Genomic DNA, 13,531 nt, shown 5'->3' with positions numbered 1-13,531 from the left:
AGGTCATTGGGATTCAGCCACATTCTGTCTCTGTCTGTCTCTTCATCTCTCTTTCCATATTTCTCTCTCTCTCTCTCTCTCTCTCTCTCCTCATAGCCTCTGTTCACTCCCAGTTCTGCTCCCTCATAACCTCATTTTGCGCATGACCATCATGGCCGTTCTCTTCTTTGTATATCTTTTCACTTTAACTTCCACTGTTATCTATCTCCTTTTTCCAATAGTTCCTAGCTTAGATTCCTGAGAGCAACCATATAGGATTATCTCAGTCTAATTAGCCTGACTGTTAGCCTGGACTGGCCAGCCTGTGAATTGGCTGCCATTGGGTTCTTTGCCTCCAGGCAACTGTATCCAGAGAGACAGAATCACAAGGTTACAGGGGCTGTAAGCAAGGAAATTTTCCTTAGAAGTTTGTGTGCTTGGCAGGCTTTTACTTAAGATACACTTTACAACTGTCAGGGAAAATACAGAGCAAAGGGTTTGTTACAAAGGGTTTGTGTCGAGACCTGGTGACTTGAGAAATGCTAGTCATTGAGACAGGCAAGGAGCTCAGCAGCTGTTAGATACTAGGTGCTCAATGAATGTTAGCTTCCTTCCTGCAGAAACTTTTCATCCTTGACCCGTGAGGACAGGTGACCTCCTGAGATTCCCTTCCAGCTTAGGGTTTTCATGGCATGAACACACACATCTAAAAGCACTCCTGGTGGTTGGGAACCTTTGATGTCTACCTGTTTTAACCTTAAACTTCTGTATGTGAGCCCTAAAGAAGAGACATTGACTTCTCTGAAGCAACACAGAAACATGAAGCCAAATTGGCAGGACTTGGGTGGCCCAATGGCTAACAGCATGGACTCTGGAGCCAGACCACCTGAGTGTGAACCCTGGACCCATCGTATAATCTATTATCAACTCCATGACCTTGGCCAAGTGCCTACGTCTTTGTGTCTCATTTTCCTCATGTGTGAAATAGAGGTCTCCTTACACAATTGTGGAGATTGAGTTGATACACACAAAACCTTCAATCCATGCCACCATAACAAAGGCCCAATAGATATAAGTTATTGTACTGTCAAAACTTCCAGAGGTCATCCTGCTAATTGTATGCCTCTCCATGACCCTACTTTCAATCTACATCAGAGAGCAATGAGTCTCTTCTTAGAATCTTTTGGAGGAGACTCCACGAACATCACAGAAAATCCTTGGCCCATAAAGAAGTAGACATTTCCTCTCTGGTTCTAATCTCATTCTGCTACAACACAATTTTATGTCATCTTTGTGTCTTCTTGTCCTCAAAGGAAAGAAGGTCATGGCCCCCTAGGCCCTTGCCCATGTACCAAATGAATCCACAGCTAGAGACAAGCTCCTTCCCTTTGAACAGTGGGAAGAGGGCCAAGATGTTTTAGAGGCAGATGGTAGCAGCTGGAAAGAAACAAGGGAAGCTTGATACATTCAAACCTATCCCTTCAGGGCCTGTGACCTCTCCCCCTTCCCCTTAGGACCTTCCCTCTAAAGAACTTTTAGCCTAAATTGAATGATGAAATATGTCCCTGGAGAAAATCAACAATCCTTATCAGGATAGAAAAATGTAAATATTTGGTATTTTCTCATTACACATGGGGAGTCTTTAAAAAGAAATATGTTTGGGTGTGTTTCTATTAAAAGAAATCCTTTCTTCAAAATATTTCAGTTCTTCTATTTTTAGAAGATTGTGACATTCTCCAAGCATTTGAATCAGTTTTGTGGAAGTCACTGGGCTTCCTCCTGCACACACATTGTCATGTCTGCATACACAAAGGTGCAGGCAGAGGGAACACACACAGCTGCATACGTCCTCCTGTACACATTCAAACGCCAGATATCTACAATATGGCACCCACATAAGCTTGTCTACACACATATACGTCTCTAGACATTTGGATTCATGATAGATGATTCCACTACATACTAACACATACATATGAACAAGTAGAAGCTGGTAGATGGAGCCATTTCTGGAGCAGCATTGGCACATACTAGCATGGAATACATGTCCACAGTGCATCTTTAGAGTGGCTAATTCACCAACAGGTTTCATAAAAAAGAAAATTGTGTATTTTTAGGGAGGATCAGAAATCTAGCTGAATTCCCAAAGCTGCTAGGTTCCCCCATTCCTCCCTGTCCTGTACTTGGCCCTGGAGTGAAATGACTGAGCTCCAGTGAAATTCCCCAAGGGAATTGGGGCTGGAGGGTTATTCTAATTCAGAACAGCGGATCCTTGAATGTGGGCCCTTGAAAGAATCCCATGGTGCCTAAGCAATGTCCACTATGAAAGGAGAAATAAATAGCTCCACCACTGGAAACAAGTGTCCAGAAAACAGCAAGTTTATCCTGTCCTAGAGCCAAGGAACAGCCAGGTGCCGATTGTATCCCTGGGGAAGGGGGAGGGCAGTGCAGCCACAGACTAAGTCCTGTTATAGGAGAGAGACGAGAGGGCAGGATAGGAGGAAAATCTGAATCTATAAGCTTGCGTTTTATACAAACCAGACTCATAAGTTTGCTTTACTTCAGCTGGAACTCACATCACAGCTGCCCTATTTACTTACCTACCAGCTGCATTCCTTAGAACTGATTTTGTTCCCATTTGAAAGGAAACCAGGCAGAGCTGGGAAAATATTTCCTCAGCCAGCTCCTCAGCACCGCTGTCTGAGGGAGACCATCTGGCCAAGATACCCTTCAAGTAAATGCAGCATTGTGCCCTCCCCACAGAGAGGAGGCTGTGGGGGGAGGCCAGAGAACATGGCAGGGTGATGCTGCAGGCATTCTAACTGCACTCCCTTGGGTCCCCAGGGTCCAGCAGTGTGCCCCACTCTCTGGGAAGTAGGAGTGTGGTTGCTGATCCCCACAGGCTATTTGGAGCTACCAAAACTAAAGTCACTGAACACAGAGTTAGGAAGAGATGCTCATCAGAGCTTCATTTTACAATATTTCTGCCATTAGATACAACAGAGGTACATAACATCAAGAGCATGGATAATAATAAAATACAGTAGAACAATTAGCACGTGATGAGTTTTCAATATCTATTATCTTTGTCTTTAATGTGACGTTGTCAGTTTATATAAGTGAATTCCGAATGTTGTATGACTTTAACGAGCAGCTCACAAGGTTCTGGAAAGTTGGACAGTTCATTCTTGTGAGCCAGTGAGGGCTGGCTCCCGAGCATGCTGTGGGAGTTCCTCTTTTACTTAGAGTCTGAGGATAATAAATGCATTGGTGTTAGAACTGCTCTCATTAGAAGCCATGGCCACGTCACCAAGGGAGGTTCAGCGTGGGCTCCATTTCTTTAAGGAGATTCTGTGTTCCCAAGGTGAAACAGCCTGGGAGAGAAAAGAGGTTGAAAAACAATTTTTGGTGGGGAGTGGGATGGTGGTCTACTTACCACGTGTACTTGACCAGAACAGCTCAACACACAGGTCAGGAGTTTCTACCTTCCCCAGCCAGCTCCAAATTGTACACACTTCAGCTTATAGAGTCAAGATGATGTGACAGCTTCTTGAGCGCCTTGTGCTCAAAGGACAGTTCTCTGGCTGGAGTTCCCTGACGTTATCTGGGTCTCCGGCCCTTGCCATTTTACCTGGAGGGTCCTGGAAGGTCTGTGGCTATTGTGTCTCCCTATTATTTCTTAGACCCCACTTAAAGGAGTTGGAATACCACTTCTTTCCCAAAGCTCTCTTATGGGAAACATTTGTAGATGAAAGGGAGGGCATTTCACCCAGCTGGGGTGGAGGGGGCCCTGGGCATCTACTCCAGCTCTGAGTAGATTTTTCTTTCTGAAAAATGACTGAACTTTATCCAAAGTATGCAGATCCAGAAATAGCAGTGTGCAGAAAAACAGAGTATAGGGACTGAAACTTGGGGGAAAAATCCTTTTAGTGGCTTTGCAGGGCTAAGAACTGAGCTAGATTCACAGCTCCTGCATTTTTTTGAAGGATATACAGAGCACACCAAGGACAGGAGGGTCAGATGACAGACAGTGGGAAGCCTCTGAAAGGTTGAAAGGGCAGAGAGGTGGGTATGAGTGGTGTTAACAGGTTTATGTCTTCCATTTTAGGGTTGTCTGTGATGGCTGCTGATAGACACAACCAACCCCACAATTCTTCATACTCATGAGCACTTTGTGATGCTGGCCCTGTGATTTAGTGCCCTTCATCCCCCTCTTGTCTTCACCTCCCTCCTGCCCCATGGTAGATATCATGGCCCTTCAGGGTACTCACACAGCACATACTTGTCTTCCTCCAGTCTATTTACCCAGCAAAACCCAAACCTTGGTCAATCCAGCTTTCTGTTCTGTACCATTTCCAAGCAAGCAGACATGGTCAGAAGAAAGCCACCCTTGCATGGCCTGGTCTTCTAAATGTGAGATGACTCATCTCTAAATGAGGCTCAGTACTGCTGGGAAATCCAGCTACACTTTCCTAGTTGATCCCCCACCCCACCCCCACCATCCCCAGCTACAAGATGAACAGCCTCTATTCTATTGAGACAGGTCCCTTCCCTGAAACATTGGGCTGATCCCTTCTCCTCCTGTCTACTCAAGACCATTGCTTAGATAGGGGAAAGATTTAAGAAACAGAAAGGTCTCACTTGACCATTGTAGTGAGCTGTAAGCATGTAGGTATTTTCTAGCCTTGGTGCATATTAAAAACAGACATTCTTCTCTTGGATCACATGTTTCTTGGTGATGCTCCTGTTGTGGTCCTCTGATGACAGCTTCCTTGATACAGACCATGCCTTTCCTCTAGCTGCACACTTACCATTCCTTCCTTAGCTCATGGGTGTCCTGGGGTCCAAACCACACAGATTCTTGTTGGGGGGCCCTAAAGTTCCTTCAAGCAGTCTTCTTGGGCAGGGTCCCATTATAGAGAGCCCCCAGGCCACCATCCCTATTCCAGGCTCCTATCAAGATATTGGTCCTATCATCATGGAGAACAGAAACTTCCCGACACAGCTCTCTCTGCTCCCCAATGCCAAAGCACTAGCCAGCCACACACAGTATCTTGCATTTATTATAGGCATGGGTACTGCACCACTCTGTTATCCCATTATATTCTCCATATGGTCACTTAATGTCCTCATCACTTGGTTTGAGAGGCAAGCTTCTCTTTCCCTCCTTTGCAACACTCCTACAGCTTTCACCAAAAACTAAATCCTCTTATATAGGTACTATTATAACAAGAAGGGAAAAAATTCTCCACAGCTTTTCAGTGACAAAATTAAAAATATAATTATTGAGTACATTTTCTTAAAAGATTTTATTTATTTATTCATGAGAGACACACACACACACACACACAGAGGCAAAGACACAGGCAGAGGGAGAATCAGGCTCCATGCAGGGAGCCTGATGTGAGACTTGATCCTGGGACTCCAGGATCACACCCTGGGCTGAAGGCAGGTGCTAAACCACTGAGCCACCCAGGGATCCCTTGAGTACATTTTTTTAAAATAATGCAGGTCTCCTAATAAGGATGGAATTCTGTTTTTGGTTAGGAGAAGATTAGACTTAATTGGGGCTCAAAATTAGCATTCCTTATTATTGAACTGATTGCAAGTGTCCCCCCTAAAAACCACTCTTGTGGGCTATACATAACAGACAGTGGGCTGGATTTGGCCCATAGGCCATAGTCTGCTGACTCATAGATTCGCCTTTATGCAGTGGGTTGTAATCTGCTACTAGCATGTATTTGGATATTCAGATTATCCCTGATTCAACTGTACAAGCCCCTTCAAGCCAGCTTTTGTGCCCTTTGACTTCCATCATTCTTTGAACTCTTTCTTGTTCCAGGCTCATTTTGTACTGTCTCTGTTCCAGCCTTGAAAGCAGACATTTCTTCCAAGAGCCCTCATGTCTTTCAGTGGAGAGTGATATTCAGAAGCTGGGATCTGAGTGCCACATGTACTTGTAGCTGCTGGAGTGTTGCTCTTCCCAGACCCTCTCAATGGACAGAGCTAGAACATATGTGTGTGTTTACAATGCCCTTGATTCTAATCTAATACTGCAGGACAGTTTCCACTCTTCTCCTTCCCTGTATTTGTAACTCCTTTTTCCAAAGAAGAAAACCCTGGCTCTCACTATAATTAAAAGACTATTTCATTACATCAATTACCCCTGTAACCAATTTCCCATCCCTGTTGCCAACCCTGCCCCTTAGTGACACTCATTCATCCTGCTTGGGCTCTGATGTTCTTTTCTGGGCCATCCTTGTGTGTGGACATCTGGTCACCATGCATGGGCTCCGACTCTCCATGCAAGCTGCTCTTTTACATGGTACCTCTACTTTCCCTGTTTGGACAGACACCTCATGATAGATACCACCCTCTACTCACAAATGCCCGCTCCCCTGCACTCTTCATGCCCTCCTCCCCAGACTTTTTTGGGCTGTTCTCACATGCATATGCTGCATACCCTACTTGGGTGCTAACTCCCCATGCCACTGTTCCTCCTACTAACGTGGACACCTTCCTGCTCTGCTCAGGCTCAAACACTCCATGCCAGTCCTCCCCTGCTATGCGAATGCCCTCCTTACCTTGTTTGGGCTCAGACACCCAGTGCTGGGCCTTCACATAGCACAGGTGAATCCTTTCCTCACTCTGTTCTGGCTCCGACACCTCATGCTAGGTCGCCCCTCTCCATGGATGCCTACCTTGCTCTACTTTACCTAATTGCTTTAAGACTGAATTGTGCAGGAAGGGGAAGGAGTAAGGTTGCTTTCAAAATGCTTTACAAAGTTATTCAGATTAAAAAAAAAAACAGCGATAACTAACGCTCATAGTGCTTACTAAGGGCTAGGTGTTCTAAACACTGTGCATGAAACCCATGTAATCCTCAGGGTTTCTATAGGAGGTTGTATAATTATAATCTTTAGTTTAGAGAAGAGGAAATTGAGCACTGAACGGTTTAGTAACTTGTCTGAGGTCACACAGCTCATAAGTGATGGAACCAGGACTAGGGCAAATCAGTTTCTAGAGTCTGTGCTGTTAAACACCGTGCTGTATCGTATGCATATTGCAAACAAAACTCAACAGATACAACTATGCTTCATAGGAAGGAAAATCATTGCTATAATAAACATTTTATTTTTTTATGCAATTGTGCAAGTTTCCTTAGGGTATGTTCATAGCAGTGAAATAAGTGATGTGCATCTTCAACTTTGCCAAAATATTTTTCCAAAATGGTTTTACCAGTTTACATTCCAACTAGGAGAATACAAGTTCATGTTTTTTCATTTCTTTGGCAGTGCCCGGTGTTGTGAGACTTTTACATTTTTCTAGTCCGATGGGTGTGAATATCCTTATTAATTTTCCAATTTGCGGGACACCTGGTCGGCTCAGTGGTTGAGTGTCTGCCTTTGGCTTAGGCTGTGATCCTGGGGTCCTGGCATCGAGTCCCACATTGGGCTCCCCAGAGGAAGCCTGCTTCTCCCTCTGCCTATGTCTTTGCTTCTATGTGTCCCTCATGAATTAAAAAAAAAAAAAAAAAAAGAAAATTCTAATTTACATTGCCTGATTACTAGTGGAAGTTGAGAATATTTTCACAAACATACAGAATTTGAGGTTTTCTCTTTGGTGAATTATCTGTTCATATTATTTGTCTATTGGGTTTATAATTTTCTTACTGATTCTCAGACATTTTAAAAAATATATATAATATGGGTACAAATCCTTTGTTCAGTTATATATATTGAAAATAATTTCTCCTATTGTGTGGCTTGTTTTTCATTTAACAGATTGCATTTTTGTTATATAAAAGATTATAATTATCAGGCAATCAAAATGATTACATTTTCCAGTGTTTCTATTGTTTCAAAAGTCTTCTCTACACAAAAGGCATAGAGATATATACCTATATTTTCCTTTCAAAGTTTTAAAGTTTTGCTCTTGAAACATCTAGATATTTACTCCACCTGAAATTGATTTTTGTGACTGATTATGAAGTGAATATTTAATTTTATTTTTTCCATATGGATACCCAGTTATCTCTGCGTCATTTATATAGAAGTCCATCTTGTCCCTGTTGATTTATAATGCTATCTCTGTTGTTCATCAAGCTCCCACATGTGTGTGTCTGTTTTTGGATTCTCTAATCTGTTCCACTAGACTGTTTGTCTCTAGCAATACTGTCTTAATTATGGTAGTTTTTTTTTTTTTAAACAAATCCTCATATCTGTTGGAGGAAGACTTTCCTTCTGCTGGGGCTGAACTCGGCTCTTTGCCTTTTCATATTAATTTTATAATTGGCTTGTCAAGTTTTTTGTTTGTTAGCTTTTTGCAACTTTATTGAAGTATAGTTGATGTACAAAAACTACACATTTTTAACATGTAAAATTTGGTGAGTTTCAAAATATGTATATACCCATAAGTCCTCAGCACAATCAAGCAAACTTCTTGTAGCAGACAGACTCTGAGATGGCCCTGGATTGTCCCTGCCTCCTGTCAGCCCTCATGTAACCCTGCTCTGTACTCCCCACCCCTGCTGCCCCCAATTCACCTGCTGAAATCTTAATGACCAAAGTAATGGTGTTAGAAGATGGAACCTTTTTTCTAAAAAGATTTATTCATTCATTCATTCATTCATTCATTCATTCATTTATGATAGCCATAGAGAGAGAGAGAGAGAGAGAGAGAGAGAGAGAGGCAGAGACACAGGAGGGAGAAGCAGGCTCCACACCGGGAGCCCGACGCGGGACTCGATCCCGGGACTCCATCTCGGGACTCCAGGATCGCGGGTCTCCAGGATTGTGCCCTGGGACCAAAGGCAAGCGCTTTTGGTCCCGCTTTCCAGAAGATGGAAACTTTGAAGGACGCCTGGGTGGCTCGGCGATTGAGTGTCTGCCTTCAGCTTCAGGGCATGATCCCGAACTCCTGAGATTGAGTCCCACATCCGCTCCCTGCAGGGAGCCTGCTTCTCTTTCTGCCTGTGTCTCTGCCTCTCTCTGTATCTCTCATAAATAAATAAATAAATAAATAAATAAATAAATAAATAAATAAATAAGATGGAATCTTTGAGATGTGAATAGGTGATAAGGGTGGAGTCCTCAGGAATGAGATTTGTACCCTGATAAAAGAGGCTCTGAGAACTCCCTCTCATGAAGACTTGAACATGAACATTTACTTTTATTTATTTTTTAAAAAGATTTTATTTTATTCAAGACAGACACACAGAGACAGGCAGAGACACAAGCAGAGGGAGAAGAAGGCTTCCCATGGGGAGCCCGATGTGGAACTGGATACCAGGACCCAGGGATCACAACTTGAGTCAAAGACAGACGCTCAGCCACTGACCCACCCAGGTACCCCTTGAACATGAACATTTAGAAGCGGCTTTGCTTGTAGTAGCCCTGTGGTAGCTTGGTTCTTGTCTACTTGATTCTATCAACTCTGTCATTTCTGAGTCTGTTTCAGTTATTTTTCTTTTCATTAAGGGTTGTATTTTCCTGCCTCTTTGCATGCCTGCTAAGGTTTGTTTGGCTGCCAGACGTTGTAAACTTTAGACTGTTGGTTGCTGGATTTAAAAAGAAAACTGTATTTAAATAATTCTGAGCTTTGTTCTAAGATACAGTTAAGTTGCATGGAAATAGCTTGATTCTTTGACTTGCTTTCAAGCTCCGAGCCAGTCCAGAACATCCCTTAGTCTAAGGCTAATTTGGCCCTACTACTGAGGTGACGCCCCTCTGAGGATGGCAAAAGAGATCTTTCGCTTCTGGCTGGTGACAGCAGGAACTGCTTCCTTGAGCTGTGTGAACGCCAGGGATAGTCCTGCCTGGTTGTTTCCTCACATGCATTCGCTAATCAGTCTCGGCTGAAGACAGGTGAAGGCTCAGAAGCTGTCTGTTGATGCAGCACTCTGCCCTGCAGAGCCTGGCCAACATGGACTTAAAACTCTGAACTCTGGTCCTTAATTCAGAGATCACTTTGTTTCCCTTCTTTTAGAAGTCCTTTTCCAAAGTCTGAAAATCATGTATTTCATATATTCTGTCTGTGGTGTTTTTTTTTTTTTAATTTGTTTAAGACAAGAGGATAAATCTAGTCCCCATTACTCCTTTATAGACAGAAATGGAAGTCTTTGCTCTCTTTTCTTCCCTGCATGTCTAAAACCCCAACTACTTGGGAAATATTTTAAGATAACACAATGTGTATTTGCAGAAGTAGATGTGACAAAATTCTAATCCATTAATATATGAGCTAATATTACTTCTGTGACCCACTCTATTGACTAAGTTCTTGGGGATGGCGCCTCCTATGGAGAGGACCAGATAAGGTATGCAGCACACGGGATAAGCTACAGTGAGGGAGAAACTCCTGCCTTCTTTCTTTCTTTCTTTTTTTTTTTTTAATTTTTATTTATTTATGATAGTCACACACAGAGAGAGAGGCAGAGACACAGGCAGAGGGAGAAGCAGGCTCCATGCACCGGGAGCCCGACGTGGGATTCGATCCCGGGTCTCCGGGATCGCGCCCTCGGCCGAAGGCAGGCGCTAAACCGCTGCGCCACCCAGGGATCCCTCCTGCCTTCTTTCTACTTGGAAGATCCTACCTGACTATATAAGTAATTGAGTGTTGTAATGGTATCACTGAGGCAGTCTTGAGATGGTCCCAAACCCTATAATATTTCCCATTTAAAAAACAAAACACAAAATCTCTCCCTTGGTTTCATATTCCACTTTGAACTATTGCTCCATGGCTCTGTTCTGTACACCTGAACTACTAAGAGTTACCTCAACTTGATCTCATCTTCCCCCTCATTTACTCCTGTCTGGTTGGGCTCGCACTTCACCATTTCACTGAAACAGTTCTTTTCAGGGGCCCCAGTGTTCTCCACGCTGTTGGGCCCCACAGCCATTCCTCATGTTATGTAGCTCCTTAAGACGTGACATGACTGATCATGCCCTCCTTTAGGAACCTTCTTTTCCCTTGGCTTCTGGAAGTCACTCTCATCACTCTCCTGCTATCTCTCTGGAAGCTCCTTCTCCATCTCTTTCCCTAGTTCCTCCTCCTCTTTCTGACCTCTTTTCTATCTACACTTAGCCCCTTAGATACACCAAGTCCATGCCTCTAGATATCATTTATATGTTGATGACTTCCAAATCTACCTCCCCATCTCCAACCCCTGTCCTGCATTTAACTCAACTGTCAATTTATCACATATCTCCACTGGATTTTCAATGGGTATTATGAACTGAAGTCTCAAACTAAACTTGGTCTTCCCTCTCAAATCTAAGTACCCTGTAGTCTTTTCTTTCTCCACAAATGGCATCTCCACCTCGCCTGCCAATCATGCAGGTCAAAAAAATTTTGGAGTTAGTCTTTCCTTTTGTTACATTTCACATGCAGCCCATCAGCAAATCCTGTCAGCTATATATTCAAGTCTAACCATTTGTCACCATCTCTACCAGTACACGCCTGGCAGAGCCACCACCGAATTCTCCAACAGCTTCTTAGCTCACACAGAGCAGTCTTTGCCATGGCTCATGAGGCCATTCATGATCAGTCACTCCTACTGATTCTTTGTCATCATTACCTACTCCCCTATCCCATCTCTGATTCTACCACCCTGGCCCCTTGCACACTCCTTCCTCATTCATTTGCACCTGCTGTTTCTTCTTTCTGGAGCACCCTTCCCCTGGCTAGCCCCATGATTTCTTCCCTCTCTTCATTTGAGTCACCTTAGAAATGTCAACTTATAGAAGAGATTATATCACTTTTCTCATTCTATTCATTTTTAAACATTTATAACCATTTACCATGTTATTGTTTCATTCCTTCATCCACACCTCCTATCTCTACTAGAATGTGTCATGGAAGCATGACTAAGAACTGTTGCCATTGGTTATGCAATAAAATTATTTTTAAAAGAAAAAAAAAGTAGCATAAGAGAATGACCAACAGAATCCAATGCATTAGAGATGTCCAAACTAGTCTATTAGAGTGGGCAATTGAGAGAACTGGCAACCTGGAGAGCAGCTTTTCAGGTTGTTGGGTGGAGATGTCATATTACAGTAGATTGAGTACATCCTCTCCCTCACGGTCTCCCAGTTCTTCCCTCAAAAAAACCCTATGTCATCCTTCCCACCTTTCAATCCTTATAATCACACAGTTATACCTATGTGCTAACCATTCCCCATGAGGCATTGTCAGTCCTTAATCTCTAGGAGGGCACAGTCTGATGGGGGAAGAGAGCTCAGCTCAAGGAGCTCCCAGTCAGATGTGGGGGTGGTGGTGGTGTAGAAATAATAATAATCCCTCTCTGGCTCTAGAGCACTAGGACCCAGTGGGATGTGACATCCATAATTCATAGCCTATCAGTCCTGCAGGGTCTGGTGCTCTGACCTTTTCAGAAACACCTCTCTTCTCTGACAGCTGAACCCATCTCCTTGGAGACCTAGGGCAGGAAGGTTTCTGCCAAGATGCCCTGTAGCCAAGATGATGGATGAGCAGGCGAGGGCTGTTCAAGGCAGCCTGAGCAGAGAGAGAAATATGGGAGCAAACACAGCTCTGTGTGTAGAGAGCGCTGAAGGTCAAAGGACAGAACCCTGTGGAGCACTAAGCACGTAAGAGATGGCTTAACAAGGGGGATGCATGAAGAAAGCAAAGAAGGGCTGTCTGTGAAAGCTGGAGAAAACAAGAAGCCAAGAGAGAGGACAGCTTCGCCATAAGAGAGGGAACACCAACAGTGATAGCTGACTGCTCCAGAGAGGTCCCTGCTGTAACACCTGGGAAACACCTCCTTTGGATTTGGCCATGAGGGGATCCTTGGGGAAGCTGGGAAGAGCAGTGGAGAGGAGGCAGCAGAATCCAGGTTTCAATGGGCTGGGCCACAAATGGAAAGTAAGGAAGAGGATCTGAGGTCAGTGGGATTGCCAGATGTAGCAGATGAAAATATAGGATGTCCTGTTAAACCTGAATTCATTCGAAATTTTAGATTAAAAATGTTTGTTTGTTTGTTTGTTTATTGAGGGAGAGAGTGTGGGGGTGGGAGGAGGAGCAGGGGAAGAGGGAGAATCTCAGGCAGGCTCCATGCCCATCATAGAGGGGCTTGATCTCACCACCCTGAGATCGTGACCTGAGCCAAAATCAAGAGTCAGATGCTTAACTGGCTAAGCCACCCAGGGGCCCCCTGATAAACAAAAGTTTTAAATAAGCATGTCTCATTTATTCATTGCTTATCTGCAATTCAGTTTAACTTGGTGTCCTATATCTTAGGGGACAGTCCTGACAGCATAACACGTGGACTTCTCTTTCAAGCACAGGTGGGAAGAAAAGATGAGTGCTAAGAGCCATTGCTGGAAGGGCACCTGGGTCAAAAAAAGTTGTGTCTAAGCTGGGATCAACCGAGCATGCAGAGCACATGGCATTGCTTTCTGTCGCCTCTGTGAGGCTGAAGGGAAAAGCCTATAGTGGCCGAGGCTAGGCACCGTTGGGGAGTAGTTGACTATTTAAACTCTGGGCTTCTAGCCAGACCAGAAATCATTTCCTTGGGCCCACCCATAAAAAGCAG

The 13,531-nt window shown here is 43.9% G+C and overlaps 1 long non-coding RNA gene across 1 annotated transcript in view; it reads right to left on the bottom strand.

Annotated features, from left to right (window-relative positions):
- Positions 1-3,042: 3,042 nt before the first annotated feature.
- The window catches only part of LOC140626823 (uncharacterized), a 32,089-nt gene continuing 21,600 nt past the window's right edge, over positions 3,043-13,531 (bottom strand). Inside the window, exon 3 of the long non-coding RNA XR_012025824.1 lies at positions 3,043-3,353. This is a non-coding gene — a long non-coding RNA (uncharacterized lncRNA). The remainder of the gene's footprint in view (positions 3,354-13,531) is intronic.

Source organism: Canis lupus, chromosome 38 (assembly GCF_048164855.1).
Source record: "Canis lupus baileyi chromosome 38, mCanLup2.hap1, whole genome shotgun sequence".
Classification (NCBI taxonomy): domain Eukaryota; kingdom Metazoa; phylum Chordata; class Mammalia; order Carnivora; family Canidae; genus Canis; species Canis lupus.
Note: the sequence above shows the minus strand (reverse complement) of the source record. Positions and strands in the feature narration are given on the sequence as shown.